The 19,408-nt window shown below is 40.4% G+C and overlaps 1 protein-coding gene across 1 annotated transcript in view; it reads left to right on the top strand.

Moving 5' to 3' along the window:
- The window catches only part of LOC137500559 (neurexin 1-like), a 599,161-nt gene that overhangs the window by 77,378 nt on the left and 502,375 nt on the right, over positions 1-19,408 (top strand). The gene's annotated exons all lie outside the window — the stretch shown is intronic.

The raw sequence follows: 19,408 nt of genomic DNA, 5'->3' as shown, positions 1-19,408 counted from the left end.
TATGCATCATGAGTGTGAACGAGGAACGAACATTGTGTAACATTGTCGTAGTGGTGAACACATTGTTAATATTTATTAATATTTGGTAATAGATGTAATAATAATAATTTAGAATTCTTTTGTTATAAACCTTCAAAAATTTGTTACGTGAACATTCATTCCTCTCATGTTCGGATAATCTGCAGATACTATCGTTCGAATCAAGGGTACCGTGTATAAAAATAGTTAATACTAAAACAATTAATTGGCACTAATTATTTTTTCTAACTATTTTAATATGGTTCCTGAACACTGTTATTTTTACGTGTAATGTATGCTGGCACGGTGGAACGTATTAACACGTTAGCTGAAAATAAAAACAGTAAGTAACGTCTGTATGGTGTTAGAAGGACCATTACAATATAAAGATACTTCAAATATCAGTTTTGTGTAGCTTATCCTAGGCAAATTGGGAGGGGTGGGGGAAAAGAAGCATTGTAGCCGAATGGTACGGTCTTTAATTTCTCACAAAGGTGGCCGTAGTTCGGTACTCCGCTATTGCATGAGAGATTTTTACAATAATAAATCGCATCCCTGTCGTTCAGATTCTTTGTTAAACTTGATATCCAATTGGCTATAATCACTATAACGATATGAACAGTCATATAGAACTACAGGCTTGCCTATTTGCAGTAAAATTGCTGCTATTTCTTTCAGAAGGTTCATGGCAGGTTCTAGGTCAATTAGCTACACTTCTAGTGGATCTGCCTTGGACATCAACAACAGCAGTTTTAATTAGCTCTGAAGGAACTTTTCTTGCATTTATGGTTCTTCTTTGTTTTATTTATAGTATGTTAAAAACAGATTTTTTTTTTAAACTTGTGTTAAGGAATATAAGGCGTATATATGTTCTGTTGCCTGTTAGTCGTCATCCTGGAACCTGGGTGGATCTTCAGACAGCAGACAGGGAAATCAGAAAATCTTGAGGTAGATTGCATTGTTTCCTCATAGGGCCAGAAATTGCCTTTGCAGCTCAGCTGAATCAGAGAGTATCACTGTCGTAGCACCCACACGTAGTAGACGAGCTCTGAATGTTATTGCTCATCACTGCTCATATCTCAGCAGTTTCTATACTGTAAAAGCCACTGAAAATTTAGTGAAAGCCGCATTTTGCTTTTGCTTTAATAACAAAATACTGTATTAATCAAGAATTAGCAATGGGATTAGATGTTATGTAGAGAGCAAAATATGGCTTATGCGGGCCTATATGTAAACTAGGGACCTAAAGACTAATACTCTTGGTCACTGAGTTATCATGACATACGAGTTTCCTGGCTTTGTATAGGTACTGCTCGTAGGAAAATGGAAGCTATGTCTTATGAGATGAAAGTGAAAAACTACGATTGTCTAAAGAATTGGAGCTGTTTGCAACACGTACAATTGTCCCCATAACAATTCATTTACACGTTGCCTTTTTATATTGCAAAAACTCAGAAATAGTATTGCTTTTTAAATTTGTAAATTAACGTAAGTTACTTAAGAACCATACATTTTATCCTTAGAAGTAGTTAAGACTTTCATAATAATGTTCACCCACTTCTTTCCTTTAAGAAAATCCTTCCGTGCTTTTGCTAGTCTGCATTTTATGTTGGATAAATTTGTCCAGAGGAAGAGATAGGATGATAGGACACATCTTAAGACACCCAGGACTTGTTCAGGAGGTGTTTGAGGGAAGTGTAGGAGGTAAGAATAGTAGGCGCAGACCAAGGCATGAATATTACAGACAGATTAGAGTAGATGTAGGATGCAGCAGTTATGTAGAAATGAAAAGGTTAGCTCAGGATATGGTGGCATGGAGAGCTGAATCAAACCAGTCTATGGATAGATGACCCAATCAAAATACTGTACTCATTAACATTTATTTATTTATTTATTTATTTATTTATTTATTTATTTATTTATTTATTTATTTATTTATTTATTTATTTATTTATTTATTTATTTATTTATTTATTTATTTATTTATTTATTGAAACTTTTCAATTTCATGTTGCTCACTTACTTAGAAGAAACTATCTTAAAAAGAATGAGAATCCCAGGTCTGACTGTTGTCATGGTTGGAGTTGAAGTGAGAAACACATTTTCCTTTTCATATTCATAGCCCTGTCCTGCAAGTTATCCGGTTCCAGTCCTTTCAGTGATTCTTAAATTCACTGCAGAGTCTGGAATTGCACCTGGGCCAAGTGGGCGTGAACCTACCATTATAATATCTTCCGATCTAACATCAGAAGAAGCGAAACAAACGTTCTTTTAAAGTATTTCTAAATAAATAAATAAATAATGTAACTCATATTTAGAAAGGTATTTACACAAAAGGATTATTTCGATAATGTCCATCATATGTGGATCTCTTTATTCTTCTTGTCTTCTTTTCTTACAGCTTTACCCAGAACTGTGGGGTCGCGGGTGCGAACTGCATCGCACATGTGGATTTGGCCCTGTTGTACGGCCAGATGCCCTTCCTGACGCCAACCCTATATGGAGGGATGAATCACTAATGCTTGTTTGTGTTGTGGTTGGTAGTGTGGTATGTTGTCTGAATATAATGAGAAGAGTGTTGGGGCGGACACATACACCCAGTGCCCGAGCCAGAAAAATTAATCAGAAGCGATTAAAATCCCCGACGCAGCCGGGAATCGAACCCGGGACCCTCTGAACCGAAGGCCAGTACGCTGACCATTCAGCCGACGAGTCAGCATGTGTGTACCTCAATATTTACGTTGAATTACAGTCAGGACGATATGAGAGAAAATGTCAAAACAACCAAAGACTGTTAAAATACAGAGCATCTTCTGTCTGCGCCAACGGCCGTAGCCGTGTTGAAACACCGGATCACGAGAGATCTCCGAAGTTAAGCAACATGGGACGTGGTCAATATTTGGATGGGCTGCCACGCTCTGTTGGTGGGGGTAAGGGAATGGAGGAGCGGAAAGGAACTGGCTATCCTACCGTACGTAAACTCCGGCTCAAGCACACCTCTGCGGAGGTTCGGACCTGCCTTCGGGCAGAATACACCCTTACCTTACCTTCTGTCTGCCAGGCATCTTACCACTGAAAATTTCCCTGAAAAATGGTCTTGCTCTGTTGTAGGTTGTCACTCGTGTGAACTCAGGGTTTCAAACAAATTGTTTATATACAGTAGTCACAATTCACGTAATATAGTCACCTAGTCACCAAATAGTTAAGCGATATTAAGTTAACATGTGAATACTTGAGGTGTGAAGAGGATATCCTGGAGACGATGACAGCAGATAAATTTGGATGTTCGTGCTCTTGTGCACTAATACTAACATGTCAGAAACATGGAGACCAACGGCGTTCCGTTGAGTGAACGTCTGTAGAACTCGGCAGGGGTCTGTGTCATTCAAAGTGTGAGAACAGCCTGCCCCTCCTCTCTAGTTCTCCTTTGTCACACATTGCATCTTTTTGTTCCCCAGATCAAGCATGCGATGTAATCGTGCATGCGCGAATGAGCTTTTGATGTCCGTTGTTAATGAGAAACCCGCTGACTTGCATGTCACAGTTCGTGGCGCCTACCACATTGTGAGTAGATTTCTCACGTCAGCACTGAAGAAGGTGAAAATTCACTGCATACTAGTGAACAAGACATTTTAGGAATCATACATCTCAATACTCTACAGGTGTGCAGTAGGGAAGTATTAGTAATGTGCAAGATTTATAATTTATTAACTTATAATTTTGGCTTTGGGTCAATCAACCATACTGTCAGCTTAGAATATACTATACAATATTAACAAACATGACACTGAATAATATATACGGAACTGTAGCTGAGTATAAACTGTGAAGACACCAGTAGTCGAAATGAATAAGCAAGCTGTGTTGTAAAGAATCACTGTCACGCACTATATCCCTGTGTCGTATTTGCAGGGTGGCCATCTCTCCCTATTGCCCGGGATCTACCAATTTTGACCCTATTTTTTCACAATCTACAGGCTCTCGTATTTTGCGTCTCTTCGGGTGAATTTCTTCCGTATTTTTTCGTCAAGTAAAATTATTCAATTTCAAACATTTAAATGTTGCGCACCGTGTCGAAATTCATTTAAACGTTCGAGAGCTGACGCAATTGATTCTATATCGAGTTTTTCAATCGATTATCTTGTTTAGAAATGAGTTTAAATCTAATTGTCTGTTAAAACAATCAACGCGTACTTTCTTTCTTTCTTTCTTTCTTTCTTTCTTTGTGTTGCTCAAATGGTGGTGCTTTGGCGTGATTTGGCTTCAGTGGTTTTACTCTACATCACTTGAGAGCCGTATAGGGACAATCGTTTATAATGCAATAATGGACCTGCACAGACTGATGTTTATAAAGCAAAGTGTTTGATCTGTAAACGAATTGCTTTTTTGTTATTTTGGGAAATTTTTCCATGTTCTAAGTCTGTCTTATTTTTGGTCAAGAATATAGAGATCTCCCTTGTTTTCTTCACAAATAGTTGGTTACCCTACGTATTGGGTGTGATCACTGGGAACACATTTTTTAAAATGTCTGATATGTTGTAGAAACTGTGCGATGAATGAATAAATCCTGTGGTTGATAGGTGTTAGTAGAGCCAGAAAGCTTGTTGTTTATGGCGTTCCTAACCGAATAACTTGTGCGTATAATTCGTCTTGCGTTGTACCGAGTTTTCTACATTATAAGATGATGTGGAATAAATCTGCAACATACGGGGTATATAAACACAGAGGGGTGAGTCCAACACTTTTATTCTATACAGATGCCATGGGTAACATCCGTGTCTTAGTCTCATACGGATGATAGATGTCAGATGCCGTCGGCTGAGCTTGACTTTTGCGAACCAGGGTTTGTTAGGTGTTGCAGATTGAAGAACGGCATAGTGTTGTCCTTTATGCAGACCACGTACCTACTACGCTGGCGTAGCAGGGAGAGAGGTGATACTCCCACGTGGCGCGTCCCAGGTGGCGGATAGGGCGGATCCTAACCGGCTTGCCGGTGGACTTGAGCGAAATTAAATACCTCTTGCGGACCAAACATACAACCCTCTGTGGGTGGGGGACGCATACGAAGAATACACCCACGGTATCCCCTGCCTGTCGTAAGAGGTGACTAAAAGGGGCGACCAAGGGATGATGGAATTAGAACCATGAAACCACTTGTGATTAGTACCACCACGCGGGGAACACCATGGGTCGCTTTTACTTGCGCGTAGTACCACTATGTTATGTATCAAATAGGTTTGTGATTAGTAGCAAAAGAGTACGGTGCCGGCTTTTACAGTACCTGTGATTAGTACCACTATATGAGTGAAAGCATGGTAGCGACACCATGGTTCTGGCTTGCCTATGATTCCCTTATATGAGGAACACCACGGGATAGCGCGAGTCCCTGTGGTTAGTACACTTCCGTGATGAACACCATAGGTTTGCGGTGCCTGTAAATGGCGCAGCAATGTGGGAAACACCATAGGTCTGTATTACATGTGCGAATTTCATTACCTGTGGGTATTACCATGCTGTGTGGAATATCGCGAGTCTACGCTACTTTTGATTAGTACCGCACCATGACAAATACCAGGGTTCTACTTTCCTAGCGATAAGTACCATTATGAGGGGCCGATGACTACGATTTTGGACGCCTTTAGATAAAAAGCATAATCGATTCGTGCTATTATTTATGCTTTACGCGCAGTCCCTCGGTCAGTTTCTGTGAATGCGAGACATTGCGCGTCGCATCCACTGATTATTTTAAATTCATATCCATCCAGTCATTCTTCGCCCTCACGTTTTGAATTCTGGTCAGTGGAGGATTTTGGACTTTGAATTTGTCATTCCATTTCGTCTCTTTCGTACTATCAGGAGCCGATGACCTAGATGTTAGGCCCCTTTAAACGACAAGCATCGTCATCACCACCTTTATGCAGCTCCATAATGGTCCATTCAATCGAAAGATTTATGGCGATTGTACGAGGAAAATTGATTGAAGAAGGATAATGTTGAATGGGTCCGACTCGAGGGCCCCGCCCGGCCGTGTCGTGGATTTTAATCGTGTTTGATTAATTCTTCTGGCTCGGGAACTGGGTGTTTGTGTGTCCAACACTTTCCTATTCATATTCAGACAACACACTACACTACCAACCACCACAGAAACACTCAATAGTGATTACATCCCTCCATATAGGGTTGGCGTCAGGAAGGGTATCCGGCCGTAAAACATGGCCAAATGCACATGTGACCGAGCTCGATAGCTGCAGTCGCTTAAGTGCGGCCAGTATCCAGTATTCGGGAGATAGTGGGTTCGAACCCCACTGTCGGAAGTCCTGAAGATGGTTTTCCGTGGTTTCCCATTTTCACACCAGGCGGATGCTGGGGCTGTACCTTAATTAAGGCCACGGCCGCTTCCTTCCCAGTCCTAGCCCTTTCCTGTCCCATCGTCGCCATAAGACCTATCTGTGGGTGCGACGTAAAGCCAACAGCAAAAAAAAATCCACATGTGCGACGCAGTTCGCACCCGCGAACCCACAGGCGTGGGAAAAGCGGTAGGGAAAGAAAAAGAAGAAGAAGAATGTTGAATGGATCGATCGGTATACTTTGTTTTGCAAGAACGATTTTATGTTTGTATGTTTGTTTGTAATTAGTAGTAACAGAGTGCGTTACCGGCTTCTACAGTACCTGTGAATAGTACCACTTTAGGAGCGACACCATGGTTCTGGATTGCTTATGATTCGTACCCATTTTATGAGGAACACCACGGGATAGTGCGGGTCCCTGTAGTTAGTACACTTCCATGATGAATACCATAGGTTTGCGTTGCCTGTAAAAGGCGCCGAAATGTACGAAACACCATACGTCTGTATTCCATGTGCGAATTTCATTACCTGTGAGTAGTACCATACCCTGTGGTATGCCGCGAGTCTCCGCTACTTTTGATTAGTACCGCAACATGAAAAATACCGTGGTTCTACTTTCCTAGCGATAAGTACCATTATGAGGGATTGATGACTTGGATTTTGAACCCCTTTAGACTAAAAGTATCATCGATTCAGTATTATGCTATAGACGCAGTCCTTTGGTCAGTAATACTATTGTTTCACGTCAGTTTCTGTAAATGCGAGACATTGCGTGTCGGATCCACTGATTGTTTTAAATTCATATTCATCCATCCATTCATTCTTCGTCCTCACGTTTTGAATTCTGGTCAGTGGAGGATTTTGCACTTTTAATTTGTCATTCTATTTCGGCTCATTTCGTACCACGAGGGGCCGGTGACCTAGATGTTAGGCCCCTTTAAACAACGAGCATCATTATCATCATCTTCACAGTGATCCCCACGAGGTACTTTCAGTCCCATCAACACAGTGATTTAAATTGAGAGGACCTTTCATCGTGGTGAAACTTACAACCTAAGCTTTCATCCCATTTAAAACCATTGATCACTAACGGTGAACATTGATGAAGGTATGGCAACATAAAGTAGACTTTCTCTTTAAATAGCAATGAATATTCAGCCCACTGATGGCAAATGAGGGTACCTTGCCTTCAAATGAGCAGCGGCGCTTTTTCATGTTCATTTTTCGACATAAGTTTGTCCGTCAAGACTTATTTTGCGGAAGCAGAGCATGATTTTCACGAGTCGTCACATTTTCAAGCATTTTTGTCTCTTTCCACACTGCATACATCGAAAAGGCTATAACTTTTCTAAATAAGGTTTAACAACAGTCCTCATTTCTCACGGAATACTGGTTGAAATTAGTGTAGAGCACCAGGCATTCAGGTGATGGCCTCTAAACTGACAGAATTGAATACCCTGGACGAGTAAAACCCTTCATGAAGATTTCTGCGCACTCTTCGATTTTGTGTTACGCCGTACAGCAGATTCAAACATGAAGTAGGATTTGTTTTGTACTGAGTACATACCGAAATAAACAGGGATTTAAGCATTGGTTTTGTTGGCAGAGTTAAATCGGCTTATATGATGCAGTGACAACATGCACCCCCAGTGAAAAAATGAGCTTTCGATCATTATCATAAATTTGTTCATACGATTATATTAAACTAGCAAATGTACCCGTGCTTTGCTACGGTATTCTATATTGTATACGAGTATCGAAATAAATTTCTCTACACGCAGTGAATACCATTTTTTTAAATTGCATGTCTCTTAGCGATATCCGAGAAACAGTATGGGGAGGTCCCTTATACGTTGTTTCCAATGAAATCTGCGAGTTGCGAAGTTGTGATAATAACGTCAGGCTCACTTGCCTACTGCAATTCACAATCTAGTTAGGAAGTTTTCGTTATAATGGCAGGCCCCCTTGCCTACTGCCGGTCACAATTGATTTGGGGAGATTTCATTATAATGGCTCGCAACTTCCCTACTGCCAGTCAAAATTGAGCTGTGCTGTTATTATTATAATGAAAGGCCCATCTTACTAATGCCAGTCAGCTTACTTTCAGTCACACTCGAGATGGTGAGTTTCGATTATAATAGCAGGCCACTTTGCCTAATGCCAGTCACAATTTAGACGGGTAAATTTGTCTATACGGTGGGCACACTTGACTAATGACAGACACAATCGGGTAGGGGAGGATTGGAAAAAATACATGCTACCGTGCCTTCTGTCAGTCAAATCGAGAAGGGAATTATTCATAACAACAATTGGCCCTCCGTAGTAATGCCAGATATATAGGAGTTGGAGAAGGTCCCCATTCTTACTGCCAGTCAAAGTCGATGTGGAAATAATTGATTGCAATTGCAGACGCCTCTCCTACTGACGGTCACGATCGATTTGTAAAGAATTATTTATAAAGGCAGACACCTCCTTTCTAGATCGCTACAATTCGACTTCAGTGAATGTATATACATCTATATATGACACGATATGCACGTTCACAACATTGCAAAACTTTATTTACAGATTAAGTGCTGTGTAACGATGCATCACATCGACAAACTGATTGCACCGTAAGACGCCACTTTTAGCGATTTACATGGTTAATCCTATGATATTTTCTCGTATCTCATCTATTTATGTTTAGATTGAGTTAGAAACGTTGGATAGGGCGTAATTTAGGTACAGTTTTTACACACTGCATTACTTTTCGGATACTTACGTGACAGCTAGAAATATAGCATTTCGCACACACATTGCCATAGGACGGTCCTATGTTCGTGCCGAATTTGATGATTCTATCTGTACTATAATTTTGTATACAATGATACTGGATGTAGTAAGTTAAACTAGTAGTATTTCTTGTCATGTTTTCTTTCCATGGAATTGCTTGTTGTACGCTTGTTGTTGTTTTTTGTTGTCGTAGTTGTTGTTGAGTAATTATGTAAACTTTACTTTATTATTACACTACTGAAAGTGACCATTGCCACCGGGATATTTCCCATTTGCGATGTATTTGTTAATAATAATAATAATAATAATAATAATAATAATAATAATAATAATAATAATAATAATAATAATAATAGGCATAGGACCAAACTTGTGGATCACTCCAAATTGAACGAAGTTTGTGCCATCCGTTTTGTGATACGGCTTACCGTTTAGCCACCACATACCCCGAAACGAAGGTCTGCACAGTCATTAAAATCACCCCCTCATTTCAGTATTTGTTGGGGGTAAAAACTGAAATTTTTCCGTCGGGTACAGACTAAAAGCTACAATTTTGCCAAATTTCAATTTTCTATCTCGTCTGGCAGATTGAGCCGTCATCTTCATTTGTGGGAGTGGTGGTAATTATGAGGACTTTCAGGAAACTTTTAAGCCCACAAAACCTATACATTGTCGCTTTGGATAAATATATTCGACTGCGTTCTTATGCTGAGCCCGAAATTTGAAACTCCCCAGTGGACCCCCCGCTGGGAATTTTGAGAATTTTCGATTTTTCTAGGTATCCTGACGTCATCAGCTTTTCTGGTACCAAGTTTCAAGTTTCTAAGATGCCTGGAAGCGCTTCATTAATTCACGCCTATTTTCATTTTTATACTTTTATGTATAGATCGCTCCAGACCGACTTGCACTTATTCATATACAGTAGATTATTATGCGAGTGTTCCGATGAACACTGTACCACAAGCGGAAGCATATTTTGTCTTACTGGACATTTTGTAAACAGTGGAACAGGTTCAGAAAATATTCAATCTTTCCTTTTCTTATTGAGATAGCCTACTCTACAAAGCTAACGATATTGCTTCTGGTACTGCTGCTAATTTCCATTAGCTTACAAAATTCAGAGTCAGCAGTCTAATATAAAATGTCGTTAATAGTGTGTGGTAAATAATAATAATAATAATAATAATAATAATAATAATAATAATAATAATAATAATAATAATAATAATAATAATAATAATAATAATTTGGTTCTAACTTTTTCTGTTGATCAATGGCACAGTGTCGGTATCTGGATCTCAAGATCGCGGGTTCAGACCCAGCGGAGGTACTCGGAGTTTCCAAGGAAGGATGAAAGTGCATTAGGCATTGTACTGTATATCGTACGATGTCGGCATGTAAAAGATTTCTGATGATACATTTGTTATTCACTCAACAAAATGAGTTAAAGCTCTGCCATAAACTGCCCATCAAATTTGCGTCTAATATTGCAGAGTCAACCGGAACTTAAAGTTAACAAACACACACACAGTTTAAATGACGTCACATCCTGTCTGAACACGATAGCTGAAGTCATGTATTAGCTACTTCGCATATCATGATGATGATGGTGATGAGGATGATAATGCTGAACTGGGTAGCTCAGGCGGTAGAACGCTGGCCTTCTGAGCTCAAGTTGGTGGGTTCGATCCCGGCTCAGTCCGGTTGTGTTTGAAGGTGCTCACATAGGCCCTACGTCAGCCTCGTGTCGGTAGATTTACTGGCGCGTTAAAGAACTCCTGCGGGACATAGTTCCGGTACATGGGTGTCTCCGAAAACCGTAAAAGGAGGTAGTGGGATGTAAAAACAAAATAATAATAATAATAATAATAATAATAATAATAATAATAATAATAAAGAAGTAACACTTTCCAACAATCATCAGGTATGGAAAATTATAACCTAAATCGAAACGAAATTATTAAAGTAGCACTAAATAATATTACGACTTTTACATCGTACAGTATGACGTATTGGAGAATTTCACTGGTATTCAAAATATTAAAGGACCGAGTTCGATAGCTGCAGTCGCTTAAGTGCGGCCAGTATCCAGTATTCGGAAGATAGTAGGTTCGAACCCCACTGTCGGCAGCCCTGAAAATGGTTTTCCGTGGTTTCCCATTTTCACACCAGGCAAATGCTGGGGCTGTACCTTAATTAAGGCCACGACCGCTTCCTTCCCACTCCTAGCCCTATCCTGTCCCCTCGTCGCCATAAGACCTATCTGTGTCGGTGCGACGTAAAGCAACTAGCAAATATATATATATAAAAGGAGACAAAGCAATATAACAAACATCGATTTATGGAGAAACTTTCAAAGCATTTTTGAATGTTCCGCGAAAGGATGTCTGTTTTCAGCCGTTGCAGATGGCGTTAGTTTTCACATGGCGTCAATTATGGAGAAGGTATTTGTTGTGACAGAATTTGTTCGAACAAATTCCATTATGCTAGTCCAGCGCAGTTTCCGTAGGAAGTTTAATAAGTATCCCCCCAGCCAGCGAGATGACTGACGAGTGGGTTAGGAGGTTTGAGAGTTCTCTACCGGATGTCTCTGTAAGGGGAAGAGCAGAATGCGGCCCGGACCATTGGGGGAGACGGTGGACCGAGTGGGAGAATTGTACATGCAAGCACAGAAATAGTATCTAGATATAAAGAAAGTATGATATCCCCTTCACTTCCTCGCTTACCGCATTGCTGGAGGTAGATGTCCCGCTACAAGACTTCGTTGTGATTGAAGGGCGGATATGTTGCAATACACATACTGTGTCTTCAGCACTATTATACCCGTTCACCCCGCCCGCTCCTTTTCGGTACTGGAGTGACCTTCAACACTACTCCTTCACTCCCTCTGCTCCTTTTCAGTACTGGAGTGGGACAGTGTTGATTGTGTATGTCGGGGCACCATTTCTGTGCATGCGTGTACCAACGGAGCCCCCCAATATTCAACCAATCGTGCCAGTAGGGAGGAGGTACGCATGGCTCAGTCGACCGTATGGATGTGATGGTGGTTCTATTTTATCCCACATGAAATCCCCATACGAGCATGCCGCCACCACCAGCCTGAACTTCACACTGCTGAGAACAGGGATGCGTTGTCTCATGGGATTGGCGGTGCACTAATATCCTGGATCGGTGTGCACCAACTGGTACCTAGACTCATCTTCTCTATGCTTCGAGAGACCAATGGAGGTATTCCTTTGCCCATGTCATTCTTTGTAGCTTGTGACTTGCGATGAGCAGAGGTTCCCTAATGGGACGATGGCTTTTACTCGTACAGTCATCACCACCACCACCACCACCACCACCACCACCACCACCATCACACCCAGACCAGTATATCACCCATGTGCGTCAAACGGAAGGAGCCGAATATATAATCAGACTTTTTTTTACAATTTGTTTTACGTCACACCGACAAAGATGGCTCTCATGGTGGCAGTGCGATGGGAGTCCGACTCGTTGGCTGACCTTCGGTTCAGAGGGTCTCGGGTTCGATTCCCGGCCAGGTCGGGGATTTTAACCTGCATTGGTTAATTCAATGGCTCGGGGGCTGGGTGTGTGTGCTGTCCCCAACATCCCTGCAATTCACATACCACACAACACTATATGTCTTTTCACGAGTGTTTAATGCTGATGTAAACATGGTATGTCAACGCCTCCGCCAAAGAAAGAGCAGTGATTCGCTGAGCGTGTAGTACTGACCTCCACCCCGCCAACGTCTCGTGTTCAGACGTACAGGGCTGCGCATCACGTAGGAGTACGACAACAGTGCGAAGATCTGAACTTCTGAATACACGACTAAATTTGGATTCTGTTCACTTAGTTTATTGAACACATTCACAATGCACTGCCTATGGTCACTTCTGAGCGGTTTTCCTCTTTTGTGTTTCACTACATGCGATGGTCTTACCTCTTGCTCCATTTCCCTCACTATGAATACTGACACTGACTGCTGCTGCAAGATGCAACACCTTATCTCTACGCTGTACAGCTGGGACTTTCCCTCACTACCAGAAGACTTCCTGCATTACACCACGCCTTGTGCCTTCATTTCTCGTTATTTAATCGCTATTTTATTAAAACAAAACCTTATATATACCGGTATATATGACAACCATATTTTAATTTGATTACGCCTACGTAGGCTACTCTTCCAAACTCTCTATAAATGTAATAAACTAAACTAAACTAAACTAAACTAAAATAAAATAAAATAAAATAAAATAAAATAAAATAAAATAAAATAAAATAAAATAAAATAAAATACAATAAAAAATAAAATAAAATAAAATAAAATTAATGCGACGTACTACTTTCCTTCGAAAACACATACAGTCGAGCGAGTGCGACGGTTGCTTCTCCAATCAACTACCTCCATGTACACGTGCATAGGCAAGGTGCTCCGCCCATTTGTTTACATTAGGGTTAATCTCTTGTGAAAAGCGGAATATCCTCCACCACAATAACACGCAGTTACCTACACATGGCAGATGCCGCCCACCCTCATCCGAGGGTCAGCCTTACAAGGGCTGCACTTGTCTAGAAATAGCCACACGAAATTATTATAATGTGATGGGAAAGGCCTAGGAGTGGGAAGGAAGCGACCGTGGCCTTAATTAACGTACAGTCCCAGAATTTACCTGGTGTGAAAATGAGAAACCATGGAAAACCATCTTCAGGGCTGCCGACAGTGGGGTTCGAACCCACTATCTCCCGGATGCAAGCTCACAGCTGTGCGCCACTAATCACATGGCCAACTCGCCCGGTGTCCTCAGACTCTTCTGGCACTAAGAAACATGCGATAAATAAATATTGACCACTTTGAACTTGTATCTTGTATTTTACGACTAATTCATTTTCGTTGTTTTAGTATAGTCCATACTCTACTTAATAATGACGATGTTAATAATAATAATAATAATAATAATAATAATAATAATAATAATAATAATAATAATAATAATAATAATAATAATAATAATAATAATCTCTGCGCCATCCTGATTCTAGTTGCAGTCCGTTTCAAATACATGAAGTTCCGTTCAGTTCCTATGAAGTCGGTTGTACTGCTAGAAACAGTCCATATATGTACCTGGAATTTGTGAACGTGTGTCTAGATCTTAAATAAAGTAGTACATGTTGCTTTAATGTAGTTGCTTCTTTTCATTTCAGTAATAATATAATAATTTCGTGTGGCTATTTCTAGCTGAGTGCAGTCCTTGTAAGGCAGACCCTCCGATGAGGGTGGGCGGCATCTGCCATGTGTAGGTAACTGTGTGTTATTGTAGTGGAGGATAGTGTTATGTGTGGTGTGTGAGTTGCAGAGATGTTGGGGACAATACAAACACCCAGCCCCCGGGCCAATGGAATTAACCAATGAAGGTTAAAATCCCCGGCCCAGCCGGTAATCGAACCCGGGACCCTCTGAAGCGAAGGCCAGTACGCTGACCATTCAGCGAACGGGTCGGACTTCATCTCAGTTACTAAAGTGAATTACGTCGCTATATCTTAAGAATAATGTTCCAAATTAAGTAGGCTGCAAATTATGCGGATCATTTAAAAAAAAAAACTAATACCAAAGGTTACGAGGCAGACCCAACCGAGTGCATATGTATGGCTCTCACGACGTCTCAGGTGTCTGAAATGAAGCATAAAAAACAAATTACCGCAATACCTATCACTAGTATAACATGTTTCGTGTTGCACTTCTGCTAATTCAAATATCTAATTTATGAGGTTATCTTTTTGCCCTTTTGTCACGAATAGCAACGTCTCTTGTGTTTTGAGTGTTTAGAATTGTTCAAAATATATTTAAATAATGAACATATCTTCAATAATCGTGCATTAAAAAGAAATTAAATTTCTGGGGTCCTTTTAGTTTCAGTTCTCGTATTTTACATGCTGCTGTAATTAATGGAGAATAGTTATATCAGAACTTTGAATAATTAAGTAACACAGATATTATTTAAATTTACCAATTGTCTACAATGTGTAGGTGTGGTGTAGCTCAGAGATATTTCTACAGTTTGGTGCTATGAGAAAATTCGATGTGAATTCCTGAGCCCTGCGGGCAAGTGGATATCGGTTTTTCCACCGATGCGTGCAATGAAAGCAAAACAGACGCAGCCAATACAAATTGGAATGTGGATTGCAGTGTTTCTCCATTCTGCTTCGCTTCTTTCGTGGAGTAAAAGAAAAAAAGAACAGAGCTTGCAGTTTATTGGTTCGATTAAGCAACTGCCATTTGAAACCTAATACTCAGAAAAGTATGCATTAGTATTTTCTCCAGATGTTTAGATTGATGAAACTGTATCACGCTGTCACTTCTTATGGAAGATCATCGGGCGAGTTGGCCGTGCGATTAGGAGCGCGCAGCTGTGAGCTAGCATCCGGGAGATAGTGGGTTCGAACCCCACTGTCGGCAGCCCTGAAAATGGATTTCCGTGGTTTCCCATTTCCACGCCAGGCAAATGCTGTACTTTAAAAAAGGCCACGGCAGATTCCTTCCCATTCCTAGGCCTTTCCTGTCCCATCGTCGCCATAAGACCTATCTGTGTCGATGCGACGTAAAACAAATACAAATATATGGAAGATCATTCCTGTAACCATGTAACATTTCTCCTTAATGCAGAGTCTGTACAAGGTGTATCCAACTCCAGTTTCTAGGGATGATAGAAAGGACCCAAGGTGTTCAATATTATATATCTTGTTAAACATTTTATGAGCAAGCAAGTGGTTGCACTGTTTGGGTCACGTAGCTATCAGCTTGCATTCAGGAGGTAATGGGTTCGAAACCCAGTGTCAGCAGCCATGAATATGACTTTTCGTAGTTTCCCATTTTCAAACCAGATGTACCTTAATTAAGGTCACGGTCACTTCCTTCCCATTCCTAGCCCTTTTTTTATCCAATCGTCGCCATAAGACCTATCAGAGTCGATGCGACGTACTGTAAAGCAAATTGTAAAAAAAACCAAAAAAACAAAAAAAAAAACGCTGAGACAACACGGAGTACGTTTTCGTTCTTTTAATGCAGGGCATGAGAGTGTGCTTGAATTTGAGGAAGAGCTCGTCACTCGTCATATTATTATTATTATTATTATTATTATTATTATTATTATTATTATTATTATTATTATTATTATTATAAGGGTTTGAATTACTTCAATTAATCTTCTCTCTTCTTCTTCTTCTTCTTCTCCTTCTTCATCTTCTTCATCTCGACTTTTCCCCAGTTTATTCTAGAATAATTAATTATATCCAGTTAAATTCCGTGGCCCGGCAGGGAAGTGGACCTGGGGTTCTCTGAACCGAGGACAACTGCGCTAAATATTCAGCGAAGGAGTCAAACAGTACTATCATTAATCATGATAACATCTATATACCTATATAAAATAACATATCTTGACTGACTGACGGACTGACGGACTGACTGATCAACGCCGAGCCAAAACTACTGGACATAAAGAAATGAAATTTTGGAGATGCATGTATATTAGAGTACTCGCTAAGGGAGTATTTTTGGATATTCCATCGCTAAGGGGATGAAATTAATTTTTTAAATGAGTATATCTATATCTCAAAAATTCAAAGTTTACAGCCGTGAAAATTGAAATTTGGAATCTTTAAAAGTAAAGACCTATGTATTTTTTGTTGGAAAATCCAATTATTTCGGGGGTGAACAGGAGTGACAAAGGGGGTAAATTTTAAAGAAGACTATATTTACAGTATATCTCAGGAACGTAATATGTTACTGACGTGAACATTGGTATTTGGAATCTCCTGCGAAAATAAAGATAGATAATTTATTTTCTGAAAATCCACTTAAGGGAAACTGCAAAGAGGGATGAATTTTTAAAATGAACATATCTACAGTATATCTCAAAACTTAACACGTTACAGACGTGAAAGTTGGTATTTTCAATCTCATTTAAAAATAAAGGAACATGTATTTTTTGTTTTCGGAAAAACCACTTAAAGAGACTAAAAAGGACTGAAAAGCGTGTTGAATTTTTTATTATGATACTGATATTTCAAAAACTGAAGATGTTCCACACGTGAAAACTGCTATTTGGAATCTTCTTTTAAAATAAAGAAACATATATTTTTTTGGTGTCGGAAAATCCATTAAAAAATTGAAAAAGCGGATGAATTTTTAAAATGAGTACCGGTCCAGTATATCTGCAGTATATATGTCAAAAACCTAACATGTTACAGACATGAAACTTCATATTCGGAATGTACTTTAAAAATACAGGAACATATACTTTTGTATATATTTGTTATTTGTTTTACGTTGCACTGACACAGATAGGTCTTATGGCGACGATGGGATAGGAAAGGCTTAGAAATGGGAAGGAAGCGGCCGTGGCCTTAATTATGGTACACTACCGGGCGAGTTGGCCGTGCGCGTAGAGGCGCGCGGCTGTGAGCTTGCATCCGGGAGATAGTAGGTTCGAATCCCACTATCGGCAGCCCTGAAGATGGTTTTCCGTGGTTTCCCATTTTCACACCAGGCAAATGCTGGGGCTGTACCTTAATTAAGGCCACGGCCGCTTCCTTCCAACTCCTAGCCCTTTCCTATCCCATCGTCGCCATAAGACCTATCTATGTCGGTGCGACGTAAAGCCCCTAGCAAAAAACTAAATATGGTACAGTCCCAGCATTTGCCTGGTGTGAAAATGGGAAACTACAAAAATCCATCTTCAGGGTTACCGACGAGGGGGTTCGAACCCACTATCTGCCGGATGCAAGCTCACAGCTCAGCGACCCTAACCGCGCGGCCAACTCGCCCGGTCATTTTAGGTTTTGGTTACATGTTTAAGGCCGAACACATTTCCTGACACCAACAGACATTTCAAATAAAAATTGTTACTCGAGATCGGCCAGAATTCTTACCTCGGTAAGTGGGTGGAAAATCATCTGCAAAACACTGCACTAATCATGCTCCCTTGGGAAGTAAATGATTAGTGAATTTACTGTAAATCGAACCGGCCTCAAACTTTGAACTCAAATCTTCCACTTTCTGCTCAGATGCATCATACGTTTCTCTCAGAATGGTCGACACACGGAAATAATTACGTTCGAAAGGGATGCCCACGGCTCTTGTAAGAAAAGGAAACTTATGTTGTTACATGACTGTTGGTATCATGATTATAGCCACGGGACTTCCAAGTTTGCGTGGACTCTGAACCATAAGGGTATGAATTTTAGTTTCAAAATCTCACATGCATTGGACGGGTTTCGAACCACAGCCACCTTAGTGAAAATCCAGTCACTATGCCACTCGGTTAACACATCCCTGTGACTATTGTGAGGCCAAAAACGGTCATATGATGCATACAACTCAAAATGTGTGAGAATATCATTTGCATATCTCATCCTTGTTCTTTAATGATGCACACATAAGTTGTCATCTTTGAAGATTTTCTGGGAACGGTTTAGTTCTTTTCTATATTTTTAGTGGATGAATATTTTAGTACGAAAGGACCAAATATTCAAAATAATTTTCATTTGGAATGATAGATATTAATACTACTTTGGCAGAGAAGTGCATTGAATTTAGAATTCAAAAATGTGAGAGTATTACAGGTAGTACTGACATTGTAGGTGTGGATGAGAATATTAGTTGGCAACCAGAATGATACTTTCTCTTTACTTATGCAGATCAATAATGAGTTAGAGAATGTCATACCAGTATTAGGTAGCCTTGAGTTTGGCGTGAAGAAGAGTCGTAAAATGACCGCCTGAAAACCACCATAAAGTATCACATAACTCGTATATTTTTTGTATCTGAGACACACCTAGCGAATTCGCTACGCGGTAGGGGTAATGTAACTGTACGCTTGCGGTAGGATAAAACTACACCGTCGACAACTCTTAAGATAATTTTTCGATAGTTTTCTGTTTTCGTACTAAGGAACTCCCAGAACTGCAACTTAACGGTTACGACTATTTCCCACCAGTCAAGGTCCTAGTTACCAAAAACCTACCGGGCGAGTTGGCCGTGTGGTTTGGAGCGCGCGGCTGTGAGCTTGCATCCGGGAGATAGTGGGTTCGAACCCCACTGTCGGCAGCCCTGAAGATGGTTTTCCGTGGTTTTTATTTTCACACCAGGTAAATCCTGGGGCTGTACCTTAATGAAGGTCACGGCCGCTTCCTTCCCACTTCTAGGCCTTTCCTATCCCATCGTCGCCATAAGACCTATCTGTGTCAGTGCAACGTAAAACAGA

Source organism: Anabrus simplex, chromosome 1 (assembly GCF_040414725.1).
Source record: "Anabrus simplex isolate iqAnaSimp1 chromosome 1, ASM4041472v1, whole genome shotgun sequence".
NCBI classification, from domain to species: domain Eukaryota; kingdom Metazoa; phylum Arthropoda; class Insecta; order Orthoptera; family Tettigoniidae; genus Anabrus; species Anabrus simplex.
This window is presented reverse-complemented; position numbering and strand designations above follow the sequence as displayed.